This window comes from Ceratotherium simum, chromosome 19, assembly GCF_057802395.1.
Source record: "Ceratotherium simum simum isolate JZ-2026a chromosome 19, ASM5780239v1, whole genome shotgun sequence".
Classification (NCBI taxonomy): domain Eukaryota; kingdom Metazoa; phylum Chordata; class Mammalia; order Perissodactyla; family Rhinocerotidae; genus Ceratotherium; species Ceratotherium simum.
Genome location: NC_141918.1, coordinates 56,109,970 through 56,129,875, shown reverse-complemented (window position 1 = coordinate 56,129,875; position 19,906 = coordinate 56,109,970).

Here is a 19,906-nt window from a genome sequence, read left to right as displayed (position 1 = left end):
AGATGCGTGGAGGGCCCTGGTCTGGAGCAATATGATGGAGCCACAGATCAGGGCAAGGAAAGGCACTTGGGTCCTTGGAGGGGATGGACGTCTTTCTGGGGAACATCAGGCAGGCTGCTGTTCTTCTCGCCTTGTAGGAAAGCGCGTTCCACGAGGACACAGAAGCACTCCCCACCACTTCTCCTCCCTTTGCAGGTGAAGCAGAGCCTGGCTGGAGGAGAATGGGCTCTATGGCTTGAGGTCCAGTGTCAGCTGGCCAGATGGCCCCTCGCCCCTTTTCCATACCCCGGCCAGGCCCCAGCAGCTGGGTGGGCTGAGTTGGGCCCAGGCACCACCTTCAGTCCTCTGCATGGCCCCTCGCATCAAAATAGGAGTGAAGACAAAGTGTTTTCTTGCCCAGTCTAAAGCTGAGACTGTCGACAGCGTACTGTTAGCTCTACCTTTGCCACCAACAAGAGCGTGAGCTCACTAACCATTTAATCTTCATGGATCCACTGGGAGCCACGGCGTGGAGGCCCACAAATAAAAATGGCAAGTTTGCTCAGAGCATTCAAGGCAGGTAAGACAGTTTGTTTAGCCTGCTGCTAAGCGCTCCAAGGACTTGTCTGTCCTGGCTGGAAACAGCATGCATTTCTCCACCCCCCAGGAAAGCACCTACTCTCTATGCTTGTATTCTAGCAAGTAAATATAAGATCAAATAAATCTTATTTATAATAAGATTATGATGCCTTATAAATGCCTGGTTCCTGCCTCTTTTGGTTCCTGCATGTTTCTCCTTTACGTAAGCAGTCCCTCTCCATTTATCGTCTCTCTCTCTCTGTGCTTCTCTCTCTGTCTCTGTCTCTCCTCTCCTCACCTCTTCTGTGTCCTCCACCCCATCCTCCCCTGACTTCCTCTTCTATCTCAGCAAGTCCAGGAGACGAAGGAGGTGGTGAGACCACAAGCAGGAGCTCTGGTCCACATCTCCTCCTAACTCCTTTTGCGAAACTCTGTGAAGTAGAGGAATATCAGCAGCAGTAAGGAAAGAGGACTGAAGCACCACGGAGAATCGCTCTATTTCGCTCTCAACATTTTTTAAGTTGAATTGTGACTTAACTTTGATCTTACTGAAAATGGCATTGTCTTTTAAAAAACAGAGACAAATCTGACTCTCCTTTTGATCATTTATTGAGTTGATAGAGTAGAAAAAATTGAAAGATTGCAAACACATTAGTCAGTACATAAACTTTTAGATGTTTCATACTCACAGAGAAAGTTTAAAACAATTCGATCAAACTAAGAACAGGCACAGTTGGCAGTGGGAAAAAAAACAGAAGTTCCCCAACCAGGAAACAGAGTGAATGGGACCGAGCTGGCGATCATCAGAAGAAAACACTTCAGACACCTGCTAGGAACAAGTCTCAGATCAACAGAGAATGACAGAACGAGAATGTCCGGTATCAGAAAACCTCTCCTGTCCCTCCGTTTCCTGTCCTGCGATTGTGGTTTTACGAGGACACAGATACCCTGAGGGACACGGGGACTCACAGACTTTGTCATTGTTGGTAATTATATTTCCTCTATTAATTAGCTCTTTTCTGTACCTTCCATCAGAGTGGTTGTAAGCGGAGGAACCCAGGGAAGTTCTGCTTCACATCTTGTGTATTTCCAGGAGTGCTGAGAGGGGGACACCAAGTGATGTCGACGGCCAATGCAGGTCGTCTTGGTCAGGTCCATATGGAAGTTTCCTGGATAAGTGTTACTCACCATTCCTGGGATAAGGGTCAGCCTGGGTCAGGGTGCTGGACCTGGCTAGGCACCTTTAAGTTCAGGTAGGAATGGGTGCTCACGACCCAGGGCATCTGGGGACTTCGGGTCATGGTTCGTAGCTCAGACAGAGCGCACCCTCAGGTGATGATGTGGTGTCAGCCAGACTCCAGAGGGCAGGAACTCCGGGAGCCGCCACTGCTCCAACAAGAGCCCCCGGTGTCCTGACTCAGTGTGGCTTTTCTCCTCACCAGCTTGGTCTTCCCCACTTGGATCCAGTGTCTCCTCTGAGCCTCCAGAGGCTTTACTAACTCAGCAATTCCGTGTCTCCTGGGAATTAAGACATTTCCCTGAGTACTCAAAAGAGCCACCCCAGGAACCAGCCTTCTGTTATGCCCACCAGCACCCACAGAGGAGCGGCTTGTTCCTCCTCGGCCTCGTCTTCCATATAGAACGTGCCTGTATAGGAGCACATGGAGAAGCCTGGCCCGGACCAGCACTCTGCCTGGGTGGTTTGGGGATGGGCCCCCTCCCCTGTGGGATGATTGTCAAAGTCTTTGGTTCCTGCTGACCTGGTCAACTCCCTATCCTGGTTAACTCTATGTATGGGTGTTGGTCTGTTCGGGCTGCCATAACAGAATACCACAGACTGTGGTTTAAACAACAGGAGTTTACTTTCTCACAATTCTGGAGGCTAAAAGTCCAAGATCAGGGTGTCGGCAGGTGTGGTATCTTCTGAGGCCTCTCTCCTTGGCTCACAGGTGGCCCCCTTCTTGCTGTGTCCTCACTTGGTTGTCCCTCTGTCTGTGTCAGTGTCCTAATCTCCTCTTCCTATAAGGACACTAGTCATACCGGGTTAGGGCCCACCCTAATGACCCATTTTAACTGAATCAGCTCTTTAAAGGCTCTGTTTCCAAATACAGTCACATTCTGAGGTGCTGGGGGTTAGGGCATCAACATATGAATTTGGGGGACACATTTATTACCCCACAACACCACGCCTGCTCACTTAGACTCGTTGTGCTTCTGCGTCTAGGAGGCTGGTTGGATGGGGCTCTGAAGCTCTCCCTCAAGAGCGAGAATTTGAGTGTGAACTCTGCTACTTCCACATCACTCTTGCTTTATTTTTATGCATAGGTTCTGTCATCCGGTTGGACCACTGATGTCCTGGCCATTTTCACACATTCACCAAGGACTCTGACTCCTCTCACTGCTCAGGGTAAATTTGACAGCCACGTGTACAATCATCTAAACTGGGCTTCCCATCTCTCCATCTCCACAATGAGACAAGCTGGTCTGTCCTTCCCTTCACAGCCACACGTCTTGAATAACGAATCAAACATGCTATTTCCAAAAACTTCCCCCCCATTCAGTCCTGAGCACAAAACAACCTGGTTTATCCTCCACACCCATTCTTCAGGAAAGCTGCTCTTGCTAATGAAATCTCCAAAACCTCCATGTTTCTAATCCCTGGACATTTATATTTAAAGGGGTCCTCCAATTGGCCCAGCTTGAGTCACACGCCCCTCGCTGGCCCCGATTGCCCACGGGGTCTGCCCCAAACAGCAGCCTCTCCCTTCTTCAGAGAGCGGCTATGACGAGGGCTGCCAGTTGGGGGCAGACATATTTACAGTTTGGAAGAATCCATCAGAGTTTATCAAACAGAGAAGGCAGGAGAAAAAGGGAGGTTTTATAATAGAGAACACAAAATAACGGTAGTAATAACAGCAATGCTGATAATTATTATTGTTCACACCTCAGGTACTTATTCTGGGCCAGGCACTCTCCTAAGTTTTTCGACAATTTGTTTAATCCTCTCAGCGGCCCTGTGAGGGAAATGTTCTTGTCCTTCCCATCATATACGTGAGGAAACCAAAGCACAGAGATGTAAGGAGAGTGTTCACATTCTCCCGCGAGCACAAGGCGGGCTGGGTTTGGACCAGGCAGACTGGCTCCCCACTCATTCTTTTAGTCCCTACAAGACACAGCTCCTATTTATTATTGTCTGTATATCCTGGGAGTCAATAAGAACCCCAAGGTAGTAAGACCTTCCCAGTCCACCAGCCCCTATCAGCCACTTGAACTCCTCTCAAGGGGACGTAGGGGTCTTGTAGATGCTCTCAGTGGGGCTGTCTCAGGCTCTCTCCGCCCAGACACAGTATTTTTGCCTTACTGCGATGCACAGCACAGTGACCATGTAGAGGGCCCTGCTGGGCGGACCATCTTGGGCTCTTGGGATCTCAGAGGCAGAGGTCTGTCTTCTCCTCACCATGTGCTGGCCTGTCCAGAGTTCCTGGTTTCCCTGGCCTCGGTCTTGCTTTCCCACTCTGCTTCTCTCTCTCCTCCACCCTGAGGATCTTCGTCTCTTTTGGAATGGACAGACTCATGATTGCATCCTCTACATTTTCCTAACCTGTCATTTACAGCAAAAGTTTTATGTGCTGGCCCTTCATGGCCTTGGGGTTTGTGTCTCAAATCCTTTTCTTTCGTACTTTTACTTCTGCCATGAGTAACAGAAGTTCATTCTGAAACTCAGAAGCTGAGAGTTGATGCTGTGCTTCCTCTGTCCATTTGGCCATAATATTCCCCCTAGAGAAGGGAGTAAATAACACCTTCAGAGCTAGTAGGCGGTGGATATAGGGAGGGCAAGATTAGCAAGGAAATTCTGAGGAAATCAACAGATTAACATTTCAAAGTTTATTTTTCATCATGGATGCATTATTTTACCAGTGCTTTATATGGCGTCCGTTAACTAATCCTTAAAGAGGGTGAGAGCTGCCGCATCCGCACGGCAAGGAGACAACATGCAGAGCCATTACTCTCTGAAGCTAAAATCTCTCTTCCTCCCCCAAGTGGACAGCAGTCGGATTTGTTAGTGATGCCCATGAGGACCAGGAAGCTCTGGTTTCTGTCCAGTGACTTATCAATAAATAAACATTCATATACTTTCCTTCTTTCCAAAAAGATTTGAAGTATCTTATAAATAACTACAGAATGTGTTCAAAATAGATGGATATGTAAATCAAGGTGAAGGGAAAACAGATGTAGAAAACTAAAATAATGCCAAGGATAGGATTATGATACACAACAGAATTTCATTAGCTTCTATGCAGCTGCTGGATCTGGGTTCTCAACTGGGCTGGGACAAGGATGGGTGTCACGTTCATCATCTTTTTAGCCACTCTTATTGAAATGCTGGATCCGATTAATGTGGACCGAATTCATAATCAGAATTGACAGGGGGCTCGTTGTAAAGGAATTATTCGGGGAGAAAATTATAAACATCATAGAAGAGGCTGGCCCTTGGTTGGGCTGTGGAAGTGCCAGTACATGTAAATTCCCTCAAAGATCGGAGGGGAAATTAGACCTCCTGGGAGTACCTCGGTGAGATCTTGAGGGCCACGTGAGCATCTGCCTCACCTTCTTGATTTGGCCGTTGCTATGTGTGTTGGGTGAGGGAGGCGTGGGCTTGGACAACTGGAGGCAGCTATGTAAGAGGTATGGGCAGGCCTCCAAACGGGGAGAGCCTGCTGAGGACCCAAGCCAAAAAGACATCCTGGGGAGGCATTAGGAGTCAAAATGGTGCCTTACAGAAGTCATGTGTTCTTCATGGTTCTGGATGGTCCTTGCAAGAAAGAAATGAAGCGTCTTAGCAATCATTTCTCCCCCATTTAACTACACTGCACTCCATTGTCCACAATTCTCTCTTGCAGTCTCTTAAAACAAAACAGTGGTCACAGGATCACGGGACTGAGGAAGGTGGGACAGTGCTCCAATGGGGCGGGAGGCCGTTATTTCAGGCTTTGCAAATGACACTAATTTTATAGGCAGGTAGGCCCTAGGCCAAAAACTATCTGATTTATCTAAAAAAATTCACAAACTTCTTTACACATAACGTTAAGTGACTGAAAGCAGTAAAAATGTCAAATCTTTTCTCTCTGGGACAGATATTTCTGGCCATCCTGAACATCTGGGTATTCTTACCACAACGATAATCTGCACAGAGAGCAAGTGCCACGTGGCCTGATGGGGTTCCAGGCACCGTGGAGCGTGGGGGTCGGCTCCTCAAAGACATGGAGGAAACGCTCGGACGGTCATGGGCCACGAAGCTGTCTATTGATCGGGTGAGATGTGTGAGAGGAAATGGAGTCTCTGGTGGGAGGGTCTGAGATGACCTGAGTAGGGGGCCACTTTTCTTCCAAAGATAACGTAGTTCTTTTATTTCTAGTGCTTGGATGGAATATTTTTAAAAATATAAATGTGACACATACTAATTGAAAAAAGTTTTTAAAAAATGCAATAAAATATTAAAAAGAAAAACTTAGATTTTTTTTTTAATGACTGAGATGTAAGTGTATGCCTGTCTGGTTGTTTTTCTATGCTTTTACAATTATTTATTTGTTTGTTTTTACTTAATTGGGACCATACTGCATATACAGTTTTTTACCTTGTTTTTCTAATTTCACATTTTTTAAAAGCATTTTTCTATGTCACTTATACTTCCACAGAAACATTTTACTGACTACATATATTTCACTATGTGAATAGGCCATAATTTATCTAGTCATAAAAATGTTTCCCATTTTTCACTATGTGAAAATACCAAAGATATATATCTTCCGGACACATATTTTCTTTTTTTTCACCTTTTTTTCTTGGTGAAGAAGATTGTCCCTGAGCCTACATCTGTGCCAATCTTCTGTTTTGCGTGTGGGTCACTGCCACAGCAGTATGAGCAGTATGTAGGTCTGCACCCGGGATTCAAACCCGCAAACCCCAGGCCCCTGAAGCAGAGAGTGAGAATTTAACCACTATACCACCACAGCATCCCCAGCTACCTTTTGTTTTTTTGGCGAGAATGCTTAAGATCCACTCTCTCAGGAAATTTCAAGTATACAATACAGTGTTGTTAACTATAGTCACCATGATGTACATTCATCCCCAGAATTTATTTATCTTATAAGGAGAAGTTTATCCCCTGTGGTCACCATCTCCCCATTTCCCCCACCCCTCTATATATCTTTTCTATCCATTCATCTGTTGACAGATACTTAGGTTGTTCCCATGTCTTGTCTATTGCGAATAATGTTGCAGTGAATATGAGAGTGCAGCTATCTCTTCAAGATACTGATATAATTTTCTTCAGATACATACCCATGAGTGGGGTTGCTGGATCATACGTTAGTTCCACATTTAATTTTTTGAGCATACTCCATACTGTTTTCCATAGTGGCTGCACCAATTTACATTCCCACCAACAGTGCACAAGGGTTCCCTTTTCTTCACATCCTCGCCAACACGTGTTATTTCTTGTCCTTTTGATAATAGCCATCCTAACAGGTGTGAGGTGATATCTCATTGTGGTTTTGATTTGCATTTCCCTGATGATGAGTGATGTTGAGCGTCTTTTCATGTACCTGCTGGCCCTTTGTATGTCTTCTTTGGAAAAATGTCTATTCAAGTCATTTGTCCATTTTTAAATTAGATTATTTGTATTTTTGCTATTGAGTTGCTATAAATTCCTTATATATTTTAGATATAAACCTTTGTCAGATATAAGGTTTGCAAATATTTTCTTCTTTTCTGCAAGTTGCCTTTTCATTTTGTTGATGGTTTCCCTTGCTGTGCAGAAGCTTTGTAGTTTGACGTAATCCCACTTTTTATTTTTGCTTCTGTTGCCTGTGCTTTTAGTGTCATATCGAAAAAATCATTCCCAACACTTACATTAAGAAGCTTTTTTCCTCTGTTTTCTTCTAGGAGTTTTACAGTTTTAGATCTTACATTTAAGTCTTTAATCCATTTTGAGTTAATTTTTATGAGTGGTGTACACACACGTGTTCTGAAATTTGTGATTATTGTCTTAGATTAGATTCTTTACAGTAGAGAAAGTGGACCAAATGGAATGAACCATAAGGTTCTTGATCACTTTGTCATATTGTGTTCTAGATTGGAATGATGAATCAATTTAATCACAATTGTTAAGAAGTATCTTTTACAAAACTGAGCTCCCTGGGCCAAAAATCATATTTCCTCTCTACTAGAAACAAGGTGGGAGGAGTTGAAAGCGCATGGGTTTAGGAAGCCTGAGATCCTTTCTGGGGTAAGGTGATACTGGTGGTTACTTCTGTGTATGCGGAAGTCCTCCCTCCCTGGCAGAAAGAGTGGAACCACGAAGACAGAAAATGCTGGCGATGTACCCTCCCTCCTTGCCCAATCCAGACCTCTGCCATGATGGAGCTTTTCCTCTGTGTTTACTTTTAATTACATACATTCCATATATTACAGATACAAGTGATGCCTGGTGTCTCCAAACCCCCAGCTGCCACTCCATGAGTCCTTTTCATATAACTCATTGTTTCTTAAACTGCAGAAATTTTTCTACTACTTCTCTTATATTTCTTCTGTTCTCTCCTTTAGAATGCACAGTGGGTAGGGCTGCTGCCTCCATTCTGCTCATCTCTCAATCTTTCCTTCATATGATCCATTTCTTTGTCCTTTCACTGAGTATTTGGGAAGAACTCTTCTTAATTTTGACTCACTAACTCTTCATCTACTTCCATCCTGCTCCTTAGCCACTCTATCACTGTTGATTTCAACAAGGAAAAATTTAATTTCTCAACTACCCAGCTTATTTTTTTAAGTGTACTACACATTCTCACACCAACTTTGGAGCCTGTATTCACACTTAATCTAATATCTTGTTTGGTCTGACTGATTATTCGCTGAGCTTGGTACTTGTCTTACCTGGTGTAGATTTCATTCACGCACTCGGTGAGTCTTGGTTGGACATTCATCTTTGTATCTGGGCGTCCTACGAGTGTGGTGTCTACAAACACCGAATCATTGATTTCAGCAGCCTCCAGTGATTTTGGTGGGGGCCTGAATGTGCTACTATGTAGGAGGCCCCAGAAGTCAATCTTCTTGATGTGGAGCCTCACCCCACCTCATCCCTCCAGCACACGCATCCACAATCACTGATCCCACCTGTAGAAGGAGTCTCTCCTGCCCCCTCCTTGAGACAAGCAGGGCCGGAAAGGGGGCCAGAGTGCTGGCTGCTTATATTGTGATACCCAACCTGCCGCCCAGGGGCCCGACTCAGCTCCCCGCATCTGCCAGGTCCCAGCTTGGAGCACTCTCAAGGTGGCTCTTACTTAGTGGACTAATTCATATACATATAAAATCTTTGGTTTTCTCCTTACATCCAATTTTATTTTCTATTTTTCCAATTTTTAGAGAATCTTCAGAATTTCTGATCCACCTGAGACACCCCTTCTTGTTTCTCAGATTTGTTAGATTGTTTTTAACAATTCTGTTATTTTTAGGGTTTTAGGAAGGAAGGGGAGGCTGCAGCCTGTGCTTCATTTATGATTTTGATCCAATCACAAATTATCTTTATCGAACAACTTGCCAGTTTGTAGTGTTTCTAAGGCTTTTACCAAAAACAGCAGAATGATATTATCTAGTGATCTATGCAGTATTCCCACCGGGCAGGGAAGGCCAGTGGGCCTCCCCTTGTTGTCTGAAAGGAATGTTGGAGGTGCAGTGGTGACTGCTGGAGGGCAGAGCTGTGACAACGACCAGACTTCACACAGGGCTCTACAGCTGACACACCCCAGTCCTTCTAGGTGAGTATTGTCAGTTATAGAATCAAGGAGATGGAGCCCCAGAGGATGGGCGATTTGCACGTGGTTACCAAGGGGTAAGTGACACAGCAGTGTCTCAAATTTGTCTCTTCTGACCCCAAATCTGTGTCCCCCACCCCCAAGAGTTGCTTCCTACGCAGAGTGCTGTGGCCAAGCTCTGGCTGCCCACCCAAAGCTCCCAGTTCCCTGCTCTGGAGAGTCGACGGGCATCCACAGCCAAAGAGGATCAGATGCTTTGCATAAATCCTTTCTCCAAATACACGTCTTGCAGGCAGATGGCTGCATTTGCATCGACTCACCCGCTCACTTCCAATTAACGTCTAGGAAGCATCAGGCTTTAAATCTTCCTCTTGTTTTTAATTGCCTCTAGCCACACTTTCGAGAGATATGACCCCACCAGTTTAGCTCTGGTTGTGAATGAGCGCAAAACCTTCCCCAGCTTTTGTACTCATTGCTGGCAAACTGCTAGGCTCATTGAAAAGCGGAGTGTTTTGTTTCTGAGTTCGGTCCATTCATAGGCCAGTACAAGAAAGTGGCACATACAGCAAACACCTCGTTTGCGCAGTCAATGTATCTGTCTCCACACCCCAAACCCCTTTTTGATAGTGCTGGATTAGATCCTAATATTCCATGGTTTTCATCTCTTATCGTGCTTCTTATAGCGCTGCTATATAGTGCACTGGTGAATTTATTTAGGATATTTTAACATGAAAAAACTTAGGCTTGCCATGACAATTTACATTGATGTTTCTCCCTTCATAAGAGTGGTTTCTCAGGCTTAGCTGCACAGTGGAATAGAGCTTTAAAACACACAGATGGGGTTTTCCTTCCTCTGATGGAATTCTTTCAGGATTTGGCCTAGACATTGGGATTTTTAAAAAGCTATTTTGGTGATTCTAATGTACAATCAAGTCTTCTAGAATATGTCAGGGTCTTGGGTGGTGAACAAAAAAATATGGTACCTACTCTTTAGGAGAAGACGACTGCTAAATAAGTTTACATAGATAAATATTGAAAGATAAATAGATGATAAATAGATAAATGATGGATGGATAGTTTCTTTTGTAATTGTGGTAAAGTTATAGAGGGAAAGAACAGAATTCCATGAGATAAAATAAAGGGAGTGTTGGCAGTTTATTCTAGATTGGGAGGTAGGGAAAGGCCTCCTGGCGCACTCACATTTCGGCCTAGAAGAAATAAGACAAGGGGCCAGCTAGGCAAAGAGGAGGAAGGAAGAGCATCCCAGGTGGTGGACAGGCTCGTCGTGCTTTAACTTACAGAGGAATATATTTAGGAAAGACATTGACATTGAAGAAAATACTCACTAATACCCTTATGCAATAAAGGCGTTTGGAGAAGCATTCTTTATTTAAGAAACTCTATTGTATTAATTCCCTGATTTATTATACTTTTCGATTACCAATGATATTTAGTGTAACAGTTTCTTAAGGTGAGGCAGCCACAATCGAATTCTAAAAATGGGTGAGTTTTCAGATATTATGCATAATTTAACTTTTTATTTTCAGATAGAGTTAACCCAAACTCTCCTATATTGACATTACCTGTCTTATTTTTACTTAAAAAAAAAAGAGAGAGAGAACCCATCACTTGATAATCTATTCCATAAATTTACAACCTTATATCTGCAGAGGACTTTGTGATCTTTTCCCTAATAGAGAAACTGAGGCACAAATAGTTTAAGAGACTAGTCCAAGGATGACAAATAGAAAGTTGTCCTCCCCTATATGTCAGCTTGATTAAATAGTAGCAATTCCTTGGAGGATTGCTGAGAAGGATTCTGAGGCTGCAGCAGGCTGTAAAGTGTCATGATTGATTACTGATGTCTGCCATGAGTGTGGGAGGGAGCACAAGTGTTCCACACTCTGTATCTGTAGATTAGTCTATTATGATGTAATTTGCTCCAGGACCTAAATTTAGATTCTTTACCGCTATTTTAAGTGTTCTGTTCTTAACTATAGTTGTGTGTTCTCTAGGAGAGAAAAAAAAAAAACACAAAAGCCTGTGTTTACAACAGAACAAAGCCTGCTGTGTTAACATCGGAATCATATATATATATAGATGGGAGTCTGGGCTGGTCCATAATAAAAGCATTATTTGTGTTTCACCTTTCACACAAGAGATTTTTACACGTCACAAACTCCCTGTTAGAATATTGTTTTTAAGACATAGGCTGTCTCGTGTGTGTATACACGTGTCCTTGAAAATAAACACGGTAAAGGAAGACCTGACCCCCTGTAAAGGATTCATTTATGTCTTGATGGTGAATTATTTACTTCTTTTAAGTAACATCACAGAGAATGGCAGACTAATAATGTTACTAGAAGTGTCAAAATCCTGTATAATTAATCCTAAACTAAATTTTAAAATATAATACAAATGTGTCCCATTTCATCAGGACATTAGATTCGTATTTAATAATATGAGACAATAAATATATGCAACAACCATACGATACTTTTAAAACGCCTCTTAAACATTCTGGTGTATATCTAGTTTGTTTGACTATTATCTGAGCTTTGCGCTAAATTGGATTTATCATTCACATGGGCTGAAAGCATGAGGAGCACCCAGGGGCTAAACGCCGAAGACCTGGGATCCTCTTTGACAGACAGCTCTGAACTCTGGTTTAACCTCACAACTACAGTTTGTTACCTCGGAACCCTGGAATTGAGCTGTCATTCTTTGTACTTTTTAAGAACATTTCAAAGTCATACAACTAGAATGATTAAATTGGTTTTACCTCATAATGAGGTAATGTAAAACAAACAACAAAAAAGACCTTAAATGATACTGTAGCACTTTGAAAGCAACTAGGGAAAGGAGGAGCGAGTCACCTTTAACAGTGAGATAGAAAATTTAATTGGATTCCATTCAAAGTGCTTACATAATTTTGGTGCCAAGTCTTTTCAGATACCTTCACCCTCTACTTCCAAATATGAGGAAAACATCTAGTATCTTTAAAGCTTTTCACTGTACTCACTGACTCCCTTCTTATATCTGCCCTCCCACCCCCCCACACACACACACCCCCAGCCGGTGGCAGCGACACCCTAAGGTGCGCAGCCACCGCCGCCCAAGTGCACTCCCCGGGATTACATGTCCACTCAACCGGAGGGAAGCAGAGCAAACGGGGGTCTGGAAAGTGTTTCCATCCCTTAGTTTGCCTGACCCTCCCAGAAAAGACAGAAAATGCATATGCAGACAGGTTAAAGAGCATCTCTGGGCGTCAGGAAAGGGTGGAACTGTTTGCATAGAATAGCATCTGGAGTCCCAGGGGCTCAATGCTGCCAGGGGAAGGACGGCTTTCCACATTCATCGAGGCTTCCTAAGGAAGGAGAAAGGGAACAAGCGAGGAGAGAAAGGGAGCAGGGACTCCCTTTGTATCTGTGTCCAATATGGTTTCTTTGATTGTTCATTCTCCATAGTCGAGGGCCCCCCAGGGGTTCTCATCTGTTACCAGGCTCCCGTACCTGCCCGCCTGTGTGAAAGTGGCTCAGCTGCTGCCCTGGGCGAGGCGAACACACCACATCTATCTCCCTGGCATCTACTGAGCTCTCAGGCCTCAAGGATCAAGCCCCACGTGGAGCACAAAGGCAGGTCTGTATAGAAAGAGTCGACGCTCTCTATTGTCCAGCACTCTTTGTGCGGACGCTGGGGGTCAGCTCCCTCCACATTCCTGCCTACACACTAGAGAGAAGGAGAGGGAGGGAAGTACAGTAAGTGCTCCCTGGACTTTCGTTTTGGCAAAGACGTAGGATTATTAATGGATCAGCCACTTCCCCTCCATTTATATCCCAACGTAAAACCCAGGACATCAAGAGAACTGACATTTTTTGAGCCGAGTCTTTCCGTTCTGAGACCAGATAAAATATCTAAGATTGTAACGGAAGGAATTAACCATATAGAGTTTGTTTTAGATTTAAAGTAGCATTCAGTGACCTCAGAAAAGACACTAAATATCATTTCATCACCTCATTCAGCACCATTATCCTCCTCCTCATCATTTAAAAATCAGTTTTAGAAAGCACACAATTGCTGTCTGACGGTCAGAGGGGAGACACACTGAGGAGATAGGACTTGCATATTAGGACAAAATGCTCAAGATCGATGATGAGAAAGAAGTCAAGAATATTAAAAACCAGGTGGGGAAAATTTAAAAGTTTGATGGTGTAACTCATTTAATAAAAGAAAGAAAAAACTGCAATCAAAAGCATTTAATAAACATTGAGTGTCTAGACCCAGGTGTGAAACTCATTCCTACATCTCCCATGGAATCTCACATACCCTGCGTTTTGTTAATAGAGACAATTCTGACCCCTGGATCCTGAGCTGTGATCTTATCACGCTTATGGGTAAGTCCTTCTCTTTTCCTCCAAAATGTCGTTTTATGGTTTAAAGAGGGAAATTTTCTATAATTAAAATCTCTTGTTTCCTAAACCCATGTGATTTTTACTTCTGACAAGTATTTGCCCTTCAGAGTTAGATGTGATGAAATATTGCTTCTGTCCACATTGTCTATAACATTCCCTGTGCTACTGACTCATTTGCATTTTTCTCCCGTTGGTTAAAAGACTTCACATCACGGTCCCAAAAAAGCAGCCGTTCTCATGGTGCCCTGCCATATCTGTGGTCACTGGTAACAGAGGCCGACCGTCTACTTGTGCTGTATCTTTAATACTCTCCCAAATATTTTCCCCATCCTATTTCCTGTCTGCCTCACTCTTCTATCATTCTTTCTCTGAGAAGACTCAGAAAATGGGCAATCCATAAAAAAAGCGCTGCTGTCCCATTCGTTCCGCCCTGCCCCCATAAAAAGCTAATATTTTCAGGTTGACTGAAAGTTTAACTTTGTTATTTTTTTTATTTTTCAAGAAAATCCAGCGTGACGTGGCACGTGTTAGTGCCCTCTTCCTTAACAAATTACATGTTTTTTTGACCTAAGTTAAAAGCTGTGCAAATCTCCCCTGTCTGTGTTTTCATTGTGTAGGATTTCCTGGTACGGCCCCTGCCACGTCCGTGGTGGGACTCTGAAACTGAACCTCGTCTCTGCCCCGAGCCCGTCTTGTCCTTCCAGGCTCCGGGGAGGACACGGTCCTCCGAGAATGCAGTATTTCCCGATGGCGAAATTCCGTCGCTTTCTTGCTGGTCGTCGAAACACAGAGATGACTTAGGGGTCTAAGTAACTCTACATCCCTGCGGGGTCGTCGGGGAGGCTGCCAGCATCTTGTTTCTAGAAATAACTGATCTTTTTCAGTGGTTAAGAGCATCAGGTTCTCAAGATTCTAAACAATTTCTTAGAGGTTGGAAAAATCAAGACACAAAACTCAGCTCTCTTTTTATTTGGAGGAGCCCTTTAATGGCCTGCCGAGTTCTCTCCAGACCTCAGTGTGCTTTAGAGTAGAATCTGCCAGTTTCTGGACTCGGGCAGGAGTCGTCCCCTGTCCGAGGGGCAGTCCCTCCGAGGCTGCCGGGACACCCTGCCTTCTGGGAAGAAAATCATTTTGGATAAGGCTTTTTGAAAGCGGATCAAAGAAGTCTTGAGGGAGCCTCCCCTTGTCTGCTACTAAACACACCAATCCTTTCTTGTCTCCGCAGACTCTGCTGGACTGACCGAAGCTTGTGTCTTGGGCAAAGAACGTTGAGCTGGTCATGCCTGGGGATGGGTCCTTTCAGCCAAGCCCCTCATGTGGGCTTTTTCCCCTAATGTGCCATTGCATTTTCCAAAGGGGAGATATTCTGGGGCTATAAATCTCCGCTCTTTCTTCGCCTGCTTGCAGCCCCTGCCCTTTTGGGGCTTCCTCTCAGAGGTTACTCACGTTGGGCTGGGAGAGGTCAGCCCAGCGCACAGCTCCTGGCGGGAGGTCCACACGACGCCCAGGGCCCCTGCTGAGCCGCGGCCCCAGGTGTTTTACAGGCTCTCCCTGGAAAATAAATGTCGTGCGTCTTTGTCTGCTCTCTGGGGTTATCGATGACAGGCTTTGCTTCATGACAGATTGCTGTCTAGACACTGACCCCGCTGCACCTCCAGTCGGCCTGCCTTCCAGTCCCGGGGTGGAGCGACTTGACACCCTTCCAGAAAACAAGCTCTTTCTACTCTCAGAGGAAAAAAAATGGAAAACTCACTGCTGGAGGCAGCCGTAGAGAGAGTCTTGAGGAAAGACTCGGAGAACGGACGACAGGTGGTGGAGGGGAAGCCTGAGCAGACTGACAACAGACTATCAGAACCTGGATGGGGGGCTGGCGGCGGCCCATCTCCTCCTTTCTCCGCCTGCTACGCAGGTTCCCTTTGCTCTGCTTTTCCTTTTGATTTCCTTCCTAGTCTCTCGGCTTAGGGAATTATTTGTCTTTACTTTCATTCAAAAATCTCTTTCTTCTGGTTCCTCTAGTTTCACCTCATTGCCTTTTTTTGTTTTCCTTCTTTAATCTTCCCTTTTCACTCACTATAAGTAGGTGTAAGTAGGACCTTAGGTTAACCTTGGAGCAGATGAAATCATAAGCAACATGATTACTCCTTCCTCTGCCCCTCCTGCCCTTATACAGTGTAACACACACTGTACTCAATGACCTCTACCCTTCTACAGTGTAACATGCACTGCGTTCTGTGACCTTTGCCCTTATACAGTGTAACACACTATACTCAGTGACCTCTGCCCTTATACAGTGTAACATGCACTGCGTTCTGTGACCTTTGCCCTTATACAGTGTAACACACCCTATACTCAGTGACCTCTGCCCTTATACAGTGTAACACACACTACTCAGTGACCTCTACATTTATACAGTGTAACACACACTGTACTCAGTGACCTTTGCCCCTTATAAAGTGTGACATGTGCTGTGTTCTGTGACCTTTGCCCTTATACAGTTAACACACACTATACTCACTGACCTCTGCCCTTATACAGTGTAACATGCACTGAGTTTGTGACCTTTGCCCTTATACAATGTAACACACACTATAGTCAGTGACCTCTGCCCTTATACAGTGTAACACACACTGAACTCAGTGACCTCTGCCCTTATACAGTGTAACACACACTGAACTCAGTGACCTCTGCCCTTATACAGTGTAACACACACTGAACTCAGTGACCTCTGCCCTTATACAGTGTAACACACACAGTACTCAGTGACCTCTGCCCTTATACAGTGTAACACACACTGCATTCTGTGATCTTTGCCCTTACGCAGTGTAACACACACTGCACTCAGTGACCTCTGCCCTTATACAGTGTAACACGCATAGTACTCAGTGACCTCTGCCCTTATACAGTGTAACACACACTGTACTCAGTGACCTCTGCCCTTATACAGTGTAACACACGCTGCACTCAGTTACCATATCTGATGATGTTTGATGTGTCTTTACATCTAAAGTACTAACATAGTGCCCAGTGGTACTTGAAACTCTAGTAATATTTGTTGAATGAATGAATGAGAAAAAGAGAGCCTCTATAAAGAATAGAATATAATTTTTCATTAGCTCACTGATTTTCTAGACTAGGGTTTCTTTCTCATCACGGCACTATTGGCACCTTGGGCCTGAAAATTTTTTGTTGCGGGGACCGAGGGGCATTCTGTGCATGGCAGGATGCTGAGCAGCATCCCTGGCCTCTACCCACCAGTCGTGCCCTGAGTTGTGACAATCAAAAATGTCTCCTGGGGCCGGCCCGGTGGCGCAAACGGTTAAGTGCAGGCGCTCCGCTGCGACGGCCCAGGGTTCTCCGGTTCGGATCCCGGGCACGGACTGACGTACCACTTGGCACCAACGTACTGCTTGGCAAGCCATGCTGTGGCGGCGTCCCATATAAAGTGGAGGAAGATGGGCACGGATGTTAGCCCAGGGCCAGTCTTCCTCAGCAAAAAGAGGAGGATTGGCAGATGTTAGCTCAGGGCTGATCTTCCTCACAAAAAAAAATGTCTCCAGACATTGTCAGATGTTCCCTGGGGAGCAAAACCACCCCCCAGATAAGAACTACCACTCTGATTCAGTGTTGTCCAATAGAACTTCTGAAATGTTCTCTCTCTGTTCTGTCCAAAATGATAGCCAGGAGCCACATGGCTACTGAGCACTTGAAATTTAGCTAGCTTGAGTTGAGAAGTGCTGTATGTGTAAATACACACCAGATTTCAATGACTTCAAACAAAAAAAGAATGCAAAATATCACATCAATAGTCTTTCATATTGATTACGTGTTGAAATAATAATAATTTGGATATGTTGAGTTAAATAAAATAAATTATTCAAGTTAATTTCATCTGTTTCTTTTTACTTGTTCCGGCTGCTAGAAAAATCGTAGTTATGTAATTGTGCTCGATGATTTTGAAGGTGTGAGATCTAAAGTCTAGTTCTAAAACCTTAAATGGAACCAGCTGTGTTTAATCAAACACAATAGCCGAAGCCCACTCTGAGGAGGGTCGGATCAGGGTCCCTCAGAAGGCAAGTGTGGGTTTTAGCGCAAGGTCAGAGCTTTGCACTCAGACCACCAGGTGAACTCCCAAAGTATGTCCTGGAGAACACTGACAGGAATTATGTGGGGGAGAATGCCATAGCTAAGTGAGCCTGAGACAAAGCTAGAGAAGGCTATTTGCTGGTCTTCTCAGAACCTTTAACATACTAAAATACAGCGTGAACCAAAGGAGGTAGATGGAATGTGACATTTTCCACAGGTACTTGTTTGTGGGACTTGTATACTGCTTTGGGTTGATCCTGACAGCCATGGGGATCCTCTGAAGCCAGGAGTGACACGAGCCACTAACATTCTAGAGAGCTCCCTCTGGGCACTGCAGATGTCGGGTTGGAAGGGTAAGATGGGAGGTCAGGGAGCCCCAAAGCAGAGGCAAGTGATGAGCCTACTGTAACTGCCTGGATGAGATTTTGAGGACCCAAAAAAGGATGATCTGAGAGATATTCACAAAATGCAATCAACGTGATTTAGTGAGCCCAGATAGGCCCAGATTCCGGCTTTGAAACCCAACAGATAGTGGTGGTTCCACCAAGAAATTTACAGCCTAGTTAAGGAGACAGACTTGTAAACAAGTAATACAATACAATATTATACACAAAATTAGAAGGAAGTGTGAAGGACTGTGAGGCAAAAGCCATCAACTTATAGATATACATTTAGATAAACATATGCCAAAAAAGAGGTGCAAGACACGTGATCTTTCTAACTGTAGCAACATTTATAAATGTTCCAACTGCTCATATTTTTGAAAAGTTTGGATCAGGTTCAAGATTAAATTTTGTACTTAAAAAATAAAGAAGTTGGGGCCGGCCCCGTGGCTTAGCGGTTAAGTGCACACGCTCCGCTGCTGGCGGCCCAGGTTCGGATCCTGGGCACCCACCGACGCACCGCTCAGCCGGCCATGCTGAGGCCGCGTCCCACATACAGCAACTAGAAGGATGTGCAGCTATAACATACAACTATCTACTGGGGCCTTGGGGGGAAAATAAATAAATAAAATCTTTAAAAAATAAATAAATAAATAAAGAAGTTGTTGGGGAGGGGCCTACAAAATTATAAGAAGACATATTTAATGAAAAAAAAAAACAGAAAATGCAGACTGACATCTCAGTGAAGGCAAGGATGATTCTGTCTTGTTCAACCCATGTGCCTAGCTAGATGGCCTGGCGTACGAATGTTTGTTGAACAATCTGAACTCCAAAGCATTCGATAAATGTCTCTGAAAACTGAATATAATATTAAGAAGTGATATGAGATGATGATTTCCTTTAACTAAAACATTGTTTTCGCACAGCAATGGAAATTCTTTCTTTGGAAATTCTCATCTGAGACATGTTCGATATTCTAAATAACACTCTCTGTTGTTAGAGAAAAGCCCTTCTGCTGTTGGGGGCAGTGCAGGCCAATTTGTCCCACGTGGTCTTGGGGGAGGTCCCTCGAGGGGTACGGAAAGTCCCACAGCTGTCCTCAGGCTCCTGACGACTTGGGTCTCAAGCTAGCTCCTCTCTGTCTAATGCCCTTCTGAATTCTGTTAAGTGAACAAGCAGTTTTAAGAGAACAGCCTGGTACTTTGTTCACAAACAAAGAGAATTGAGAATTATCTCTGTCTTGCAAACTAAGGCAAGCAGAATTTGGAAAATTTATGTCACACAATTGAATTTATTTTGATACTATATGGACTCTAAACTGGTAGGCATTCCTAAAACATGATTGCATTTCCAGGACTATAAGCTCTGTTTTTACCAGATATTTATAGATTATTCAAAGAATGAATTGTATTACCTTTATCAATCTTACCCCCTCTCACCTTCTGCTCTGTCAATCTCTATAAAGTAATATACAAGTCCTTACTACCTAAAGTGCGGTCCGTACACCAACACCAGCATTGTCAGATGGTATCTTAGAAATGCAGAATCTCCAGCCCCACCCTGGACTTACTGAATCAAAAGCCCCCAGAACATTTATATTTACATTTAAGAGTCACTGATACAGGCAACTCTTGATTGGCTGTGTTAATAGGAATGAAAA